Source organism: Miscanthus floridulus, chromosome 18 (genome assembly GCF_019320115.1).
Source record: "Miscanthus floridulus cultivar M001 chromosome 18, ASM1932011v1, whole genome shotgun sequence".
Classification (NCBI taxonomy): Eukaryota; Viridiplantae; Streptophyta; class Magnoliopsida; order Poales; family Poaceae; genus Miscanthus; species Miscanthus floridulus.
Window position 1 is genome coordinate 48,758,039 of NC_089597.1, and position 10,129 is coordinate 48,768,167.

Genomic DNA, 10,129 nt, shown 5'->3' on the forward strand with positions numbered 1-10,129 from the left:
AACTATGCAAGTGACAATGCGGTGGTGCACGAGAACTTGAGATGATGGCATCGGTTCTATAACACACAGGAATATTGTAGAGCAATGGCCAAGAGGACCATTCACCCAAGGGGCATCCCAGACCAAACAAGGGGTAAAAAACAAGCAAACTTTGGAATGCAGCCAGCAACCAATTCGGTAATTTATCTAGAACGGCTCAACCATCTTTCACCCGGTTCGCTTGACTTATTCAACCAGGCAACAGCATTTTTTTTTTGTAAAAAAATCAGCATCAACCAACCCAAACTAGCACCAGCACCTACCAGTGAACACGCTCTTTAGCACATGTAGCTACGCTGAGCATCAAGATTCGCCTACTATACTACACCTACACTACAGTAGGTAGACAAATCAAAAGAAATGAGCTAGAGAGCAGGGCTACCCTAGCAAAATTTCGCTAGACCGGCCGCTAGACGCAACAATCAAGGACGCCGGTGACTTGATATGATTCGTTGAGAAATGAGATTAGTTTGACGATGAGTACTGTGGTACAAGTGCACGGACAGAAAACTAGTTACGTGCCCCCATAGGCTTACCTCATATTTAGCTTATTCGGCTTTTTCAGCCGAAACAATATTTTTCTCTTACAACAATTCAATCAGAACAGTGTTTTTCAGCCAGTTTCAACCAAGATTCAACGTCGCCGATCTGTCTCCTTTCTTTGGATTGGAAGAGTCGAGGACGACTCCTTTTCAAGAGGTGCATACTTTCCTCTCTCGATTACACCTTGATAATAACCCATAGCTATGATCATGAAACATGCCTTGGACTACTAGATTAAGATTGTTGCTAATAACCCATAGCTATCGGTATGGACTCTTCCTTTGTGAAAGCTCCTTAAATTTTCATGGATTCGAAGCTAGGTATCTTGCACCCTAGTTTCCTAGTTGGGGCATGTTTGGTTTGCTCTCCCAGGCAAATTAAATTTGCTTGGCACAAGAAGCTCTTCGAGACGTTGAATTTTGAGTGCCTGGAGCTGAGATATACTTGCCGGTGTAGTATGTGTCTGAGAGGGCATGAACCAAACGTGCCCTTAAAACTTGGCCGAGTATAAAGTAAGTGATAGCCTTAGCGATATCCAAACGACTGAATTGACTGTTCGCTTGCTCGTATATGATCGTGGATTATAAGCTGGAACAGTATTTTTCTCTCACACCAAACCAGCCAGCAGTAAATAATCCACGATTGTTTACGACGAAACGAACAGGCTGTGAAAGGATGAAGACAAACATGTCTCGTATGTGTTGGGTGTGTGTGTTGGTTTGGGTGGGACTTGGGCGGTTCCGCCATGGCCATGCCCGACCCTCTCGTGTCTTGTATTGCTTCAGGCCATAACTTATAGTCACACGAGGCATGTTGAGCTATGCCGGCACGTATCATAAGCATGGTCTATGGCACGTTGAGCTGTCTTTGTGCCGAAATTCTAGGCTCTGCTTGCACAATAACATCTCTTGAGCATTTGGGGACTCTTTCTAAGGCATGGATTTGAGTTTTTTTTTTTTTTTTTTTTTTTTTTTTTTTTTTTTTTTTTTTTTACTTTTGGATTCATTGATCCTAGACATGAAGAAGTTGTCTATCGACGCACCAAGTCTTGTGGAGTGCTCCAGTAAGTTTTGTATCACCTCAACGTATCTAGCAAGAATCCTCAAGCTCGATTTTTGTGAATCACTTGAGAAAAGAATAGGGTTGAAAGAAACGTATGTCTTTGTGATTTCCTCACCAACAAGGATGTAAGCATTCCTTTGTGGTTTGATCGAACCATGCCTTTGCGATTTCCTCACCTTTATAGTACATGTTGCTATATGCGGAGCTTCAAGACTCCCCTGGTAGAAGAAATAAAAGAAATAATATACTCTCTCCATACTAGTAAAAAGAATAAAAGCCTCGTTTTCTAAGGAGTCAAATAATTCTGAGTCATCATGTATAATATTTATGATGTGTAATGAGTATTTCTAGATTAATCATAAGATATATTTTTATAATAAATTTATTTGAGGACCTAAATAGTGATATTATTTTCTATTGGTCTAGTTAAAATTATACTTGTTTGACTTCTCGACAAGTGGTATTTTTATTTATTTTTTATTGTGACGGAGGGACCGAGGGAGTAGATGAGAATGCCCTGGGAAAATGTTCATTCTTTCCTATACGTGCAACAATCAAGCACCGGTGACTCGAGATATGAAGTTATTGATTGAAGTGAAAGGAAGCGTCACTGGTAGAGAACCGAGCTTTACTCCCGGTGGGGAACCCCCTCTAGTCCCGGTTCCCCACCCGGGAGCAAGCATCCGGGACTAAAGGGGGGGTCCTTTAGTCCCGGGTCAGGAACCGGGACTAAAGGAGGACCTTTAGTCCCGGTGGGTAACACCAACCGGGACTAAAGGTGCCTCCTGACATGCCACGATGGCCGGCACCTTTAGTCCCGGTTGGTAATACGAACCGGGACTAAAGGTTTTTTTCTTTTTTCTTTTCTTTTCATTTTTTTGTTTTCTTTTCAAAATAGGTTTTCGAAGTCATATTGTACGTTGCTAATTATACATTTATACGCGCATATAGTATGTTTCGGTTCAAGCACAATGAACGTATTAAATCACACAATTCAAGCATAGAAATATATATATATATATATATATATATATATATATATATATATATATATATATATATATATATATATATATGCATGCATGCATCATATATATATTTACATGCATGCATGCATATGTGTATTTTACATTATATTATTTCATGTGCATATATTACAAAAGATTGCATTATAGTTGTTGTGACATAACAAGTTTCCTCTCATCCTCTAGCTTGGCTTCAATGGCAGTGTTGGGTCGAAGTAGAACTCGCCCTTGGAATCGATGACCTGCTCATTAAAAAATCCGGCTATAGACTCTTGAATTGCTTTGATTTGGTCTTGCCGTATGACCTTTTCCTCCAACCATCGAGTCTACAGGTTTGAATTAAAGGAAAATAAATTAATATATGTACATATATATATATATAAAGACATAGTAACACAATCAATAATAATAATTAAATGAATATATAGTGTATTTTTAACGTACTTTGAGTCTCTCTGTAGGAGTTATTTGGGAGAGCACCTTGATAAACTTGTAAACATAGTAACCACAGTAGTTGTTCCCCTGTTCCTGCCTCAGACACCACTTTACGAGAAAAAGATTTGTTATCCAATCTGGTGATCCGGTGAAAGCTATATGTTTAATTAATAAAGATGATGCGATTCAGGGGACTTACTTTCAAAGGGATTACATTCAGTGGCGCTTTGCATTTTTCCATGTGTTGCTTCTCAATAAAGGTTTTCCAAACACTGCCCAATAAAAAATTTGCCACGTCATCAGATATAGTTAATCATCATGTTTGTGTGTATATATAATTGCTAGAGATCCCGAAATTACCTCTGGATAATATCTATCATATCTTGGTAGTCTTGTTGTGGTTTTCTCATCGAGTCATAGATTATCAAGTGACTTTTCACCAGATCGATGTCCATCAATATCCAGTGATTGCTGCATGTGTTTATAGGATATAACGCATAACACTCATTAATTAACTAGAATCAACATATGAGCCATTAAGGCTATGATCGACATGATTAACACTCCCTTGAAGTTATAGGGAAAGAGTATATCCTTCTTGTGGCGTTGGTTCACTAAGAAGTTCATGATGTTACTCTCTGACTCAGACTTTCAATTAGTCTTTGGAGTAATTGGGTCTTTGAATACTATATGGGGATCAACAAAACCAATTTCATTGCAGCCTTCCTTTCTGAGCTCTGTCATTGTAAATCTGCATATATATAGTACTTGTTAGGATAATTTATATGCATATACACACATATGATGAGTTTAATAATAGATCGAAAGAATTATTACTTACAGGCAATAGCAGCTAATGATAACTTTGTCCAGAGAGGTCAGGTGGCATAGTTGATGAAATTCTGCAAAGTCAACATACATAACATCATCGCCACGGAACCAATGTTCGTCTCTAATTCTGACACCAACGCAGAAGTCTCCACTGGTAGACGCCTGCATGTACCACTTGTTTAGCAGGTACATTTGCGTCCCCGAATCAGATAAGGCTTGAGGGTTGTATAGACTCTGGCCTAGTACAAATTTTTTCTTCCAAATATCAACCTCCGCCGCACTCTCAATGTTTCCATCACCAAACATCTGGTAAAGGTCAAGACCAGTCTCATCAAGAAATTCACCAAGGTGATCCAAATCGACATCCGGAGGTATGTTTGCCTGATGCATTAATCCTAAATTCGAACCATATTCATTACCAACAACTAGTGGGGGGATTGATTGGTGCGCTTGTTGTCCGAGTTGGGCAACTCCTTTCCCTGCCCGCTTCTTTTTCTGTGCCGCCTCAATTGACTTGGTGAGAGTGCGGTCATAGTCTGATAACGTTGATTTGGACGGCTTACGAGATTCCCGCTGTTGTTGCTGGTAAGAAGTCACCTTTTTTCTTAGAATATCCGGAGCTACGAAGAAGTACGATTTCTCCGGGTTTCTCCTTGCTTCTTGATTCATTTTAAGTTTGTCATAGAATCTAGACATGTCTTTTTTATATGCATCAGTTTCTTCTTCCTTTTCTTCAGATATTATTTTGGGAATAGCCCTTGGTTTCACGGTGGCTTTCTTTGCAGGCGGGGACTGGTTCTTCATTTGAGGGGCTGGCCTCTTGCTAGGCTTCTTGGTAGGCGGGGGCGGGGGAGGCGTTGGAGACCTCCTTGGAGGTGTTGGCAGCGGCGTGGGAGACCTCCTTGGAGGTGGCGGCTGCGGCGTTGGAGACCTCCTTGGAGATGGTGTGGATGCAGCCTCGTCTTCCAACACAATGTCATCGTACAGAGCACTATGATGATCTGACGATTGAACAATTGGATTTAGGTTGGGGGAGGATCTGCTACAAAAAAAGGAATGACATATTATTATGAGCAGATTGTTAATTATTTAAGCCAATACAAATTAATGATGTAGTGTTTTCATCCGCACGTACCTATGGTGAGGTAGTTCAGGAGGAGGTGGAGCCGACATCCCTGGAATGATGATGTAGCGCTTGCGCCATAGAATGAATGTCTTCTCCGCTTCTCCTAGAGTCTTCTCGCCATCACCTCCAGGAATGTCAAGAGGCAAATCACTAAAACCTTTTTCAGCTTTATCTACCGAGATGGTAGCATATCCTTCTTGGATTATATTCCCATGAATCCTTAGTGTCTTGGTTCGGTCGATAGGATTAACAAGACCGATAGCCACCTTGATTGTGGAATTCTCCTTCGGAATGTGTAGCTCACACGTTGTACAAGGTTCAGTGACATCATCCACAGGGAAGCGCAGTCCTGTGTCCCCTTGATTTGGTATCTCCGTGGAAGCACAGCTGCTTTTCAACTGAACAGATTGGCTAATGTTGATTCCTGGCTCTGATGCCTGCTTGCTTGCACTCATTGCTATTTGCACTTGCCTTTTGATTTCCTCCTGCATTCTCGCTTCAAGGTTTTTTTCCCGCTCCTGTGCTTCACGCACCGCTTCCTCCAACCTCTGGAGCCGCTGTGCCTCTTCTTCCTTCTTTCTCTGGCGACTTCTGTAGGAAGGTCTGTCCTGAGGGAATCCATGCTCCCACGAGACACTTCCTTTGCCTCTAGTTCGGCCACCATGTTCAATAGTCCCAATGGCGTATGTCAGCTCATCCTTCTCTCTGTTGGGCCTGAACGCACCACTAGCAGTAGCTCTCTGAGCATAAAACAATCTTTCTGCTGCTTCTTGCAGTCTTGCGCCATAAACGCACTTCTCTGTCTCCTGGTCTACTGTTGTCATTCCATACTCGTTGTCTACTGTTACCCCACCTCCGGTCACCTTGACCCATTGGCACTTGAACAATGGGATCTTCAAAGTAGGTGCATATTCTAGTTCCCATATTTCATCTATGCGTCCATAATATGTCTGCTTATTCCCATTCGGGTCTGTGGCATCTATGCGGACACCACTATTTTGGTTGGTACTCCTTTTATCTTGGGCTACTGTGTAGAATATGTTCCCATTTATCTCGTACCCTTTGTATATGACGATATGCCATGATGGTTGCATAGCCAATAAATACAGTTGCTCATGGATGCTCTCATCACCTTGACATTTTTTTCGCAACCAACCGCCGAAAGTTTCCATGTGCTTATGCGTAATCCAAGCTTCAGTCTTCCCTGAAAACTCGGATCGTAAGAGATCCTTGTGTGTCTCAATATACGGATCTACCAAAGAGGAGTTCTGTAGAACTGTGTAGTGCGCTTTATTGAAATAATCATCATCCGTACCAATATATGTTTTCCTCCCTAGTGTCCCCTTTCCGCTTAGTCTCCCCTCATGTCTCGATTCAGGAACACCAATCGAGTCAAGGTCGGGAATAAAGTCAACACATAACTCAATGACCTCTTCTGTTCCATAGCCCTTGGCGATGCTTTCTTCTGGGCGAGCACGGTTGTGAACATATTTTTTTAGGACTCCCATGAATCTCTCTAAAGGGAACATGTTGTGTAGGAACACAGGACCGAGAGTGAAAATCTCCTTGACTAGGTGAACTAGGAGGTGTGTTATAATATCAAAGAAGGAAGGAGGGAACACTAACTCAAAGCTGACGAGACATTGAACCACATCATTCTGTAGTTTAGCTAGATCAGTTGGATCAATTGCCTTCTGAGAAATTGCATTAAGGAATGCACATAGCTTCACAGTGGCTAGACGTACATTAGGAGGTAGAATTCCTCTTAATGCAACTGGAAGTAATTGCGTCATGAGAACGTGACAGTCATGGGACTTTAAGTTACAGAATTTCTTCTCTGACATATTTATAATACCCTTTATATTCGAGGAGAATCCAGATGGTACCTTGATGTTGTTTAAGCATTCAAACATGATTTCCTTCTCCTCTTTGCTTAGAGTGTAGCTAGCAGGACATAAGTAATGGCGTCCATCATCTGTCTTCTCTGGATGTAGGTTGTCTCTTTCTCTCAAACAACGCAGGTCCTGTCGTGCTTCAAATGTGTCCTTAGGCTTTCCATACATACCCATAAAGCCTAGCAGGTTCACACAAAGATTCTTCGTCAGGTGCATCACGTTGATCGAGCTACGGACCTCCAGGACTTGCCAATAGGGTAGGTCCCAAAATATGGACTTTTTCTTCCACATGGGTGCATGACCGTTAGCGTCTTTCAGAATAGGTTGGCTTCCATGTCCTTTTCCAAAGACGACTTTCACATCATTGACCATATCGAGTACATCCTCACCGGTTTGGTTGCGAGGCTTGGTCAGGTGATCTGCCTTCCCTTTAAAATGCTTGCCTTTCTTTCTTACGGGGTGATTTACAGGAAGAAATCGACGATGGCTAAGGTACACGACCTTTCGACATTTTTTCAAGAATACACCTCTAATATCACCGAAGCAGTGTGTGCATGCATTATATCCCTTGTTTGACTGTCCTGAAAGATTACTTAGAGCAGGCCAATCATTGATTGTTACGAACAACAATGCTCGCAGATCAAAGTGTTCCTGTTTGTACTCATCCCACACACGTACACCTTCTTTATTCCACAAAATGAGAAGTTCGTCAATAAGTGGTCTCAGGTACACATCGATGTCATTGTCAGGTTGCTTCGGGCCTTGGATGAGCACAGGCATCATAATGAACTTCCGCTTCATGCATAACCAAGGAGGAATGTTATAGATACTTAGAGTAACAGGCCAAGTGCTATGACTACTGTTCTGCTCTCCAAAAGGATTGATACCATCTGTACTTAAAGCAAACCTTAAGTTTCTTGCGTCATTTGCAAACTCCGGGAATTCTCTGTCGATTGCTCTCCACTGGGACCCATCAGCAGGGTGTCTCAACATATTGTCTACCTTACGGTCTTCTTTGTGCCATTGTAACAATTTTGCATATTCTTTGTTTCTGAACAGACGTTTCAAGCGTGGTATTATAGGAGCATACCACATAACCTTGGCAGGGATTTTCTTACGCGGACGTTCGCCCTCAATATCACCAGGGTCATCTCGCCTGATCTTATACCGCGACGCATGGCATACCGGGCATGCATCCAATTTCTTGTACTCTTTGCCACGGTATAGGATGCAGTCATGAGGACATGCATGTATCTTCTCTATTTCTAGCCCCATAGGACAGACAACTTGTTTTGCTTCGTAGGTAGTGGCGGGCAATTCATTGTACTTCGGAAGCATCTTCTTTTGGATTTTTAGTAACTCTCCAAATCCCTTGTCAGATACACCATTCTTTGCCTTCCATTGCAGCAATTCTAGTGTGGTTCCCAACTTTTTCTACCCTACATCACAAGTTGGGTACAACAATTTCTTGTGATCTTCTAGCATCCGTTCGAACTTGATCTTCTCCTTTTCACTTTCACATTCTCTTTGTGCATCACGAATGACCTGACAAAGATCATCAGCCGGCTCATCTTCTGCGGCTACCTCTTCTTTAGCTTCTCCCATTGCAGTATCATTGAAGCACGCACCATCAGGAATAATATCATTGTCGTCCCATTGTTCTTCTTCACCTTCTTCCATTACAACACCGGTTTCTCCGTGCTTTGTCCAACAAATATAGTTTGACATGAAACCCGACTTGAACAAGCGTGAATGAAGAGTCCTTGAGCAAGGATATTCCACCGTATTCTTACATATGGCACATGGGCAGCATATGAAACCGTCGCGTTTGTTTGCCTTGGCCGCACGTAACAAAGAATGCACGCCGTCAATGAACTCTTGGGAGCGGCGATCAGCATTATACATCCAATAACGGCTCATCTGCATTACATGACATAAATATCATATTAAAACCTAGATCATAATTAATTATTTATACAACATGCGTGCCACCACAAAAGATACAAATTTATGAAAGCATCGCTACAATGTAGACAATCCCAACTACCATTAAAAGAACTAAAGCTAAAATACATTTCAGGAGCACAAGGATTTCGCGACCAATCTCAACTAAAACAGACAGATCCCCCGATTGTGCAACATCTTTGGGCTTCTTCGGCTGGATCACTGCCTCATTAGCCGCCTTATCTGCCTGTTGTGCAAGATATTTTTGCACGAGTTCAACATACTCTTCCTCCCAGTAGAAGCCTGAACATCGTCCACTGCCATTCCACTGAAATTAAAACAAAAAATTAGAACTTTAATCACAACCATCATAAAAATAGGTATAAACTAACCATAATCATTAAATACGATAAAATAACTCACATTACGATCCGGACACTTGTAGAAGATACGATCCTTGTTGGGACCCTCCTTCTTCACTCGGTACTCCATCACAATCTTCGTCTCATCACGACACTTGCCGCATGGAAACCCATGAGAGGCCGAGGACCCGGAAGCAGTTGCCATCTACTCTCTATACTCATTTTTTAATACACTATAAATTTCTCCTTTTATAAACAAATAAAATTAACAAACTATAAAATTATCTAGATCTCTAAACAATAATATTTTTAATGGTCATTGTGTTCTCGTCTTTTACTGCGGCAGGTAAGTAATTCATATGATATTTCCGCAAATTAACAGAAGAATGGGAATGTACACACATAACAGACTACTACGTTTAGGTACGGTGATTGACAGACTACTGCGACGATATCGGTACATGTGAATAAATAACCATCCGTACTAGTTGACCTTGCTTACGTGATCAGCTCGGTGAGCATTTCTCCACCGGACGGCACCGTACTTGGTCAAGGAAGAGCTTCGATTCTACGAGGAAGGGAACACGGTCTTCCACGACCGTTGTCGCTCTCCCTCGTAGAATCAAAGCTCCTCCTTGACGTCCGTTACCGCTCGGCAGAGAACATCCTCGCCGACCTGAACACGGTCCGCAAGTTCAACTAGTAAGGATTTGCTATAATTTTCTAACTATTTTCTAACTTTATATTTATATATACTTTAACCTTCTTTCATATAAATATGCAAGCTTGAAGTGATTTTGAGCTCAAATTGCTTACAAATGAAAAAAACCACAATAAAGAACCATAAATATATATAGTGAACAAAAT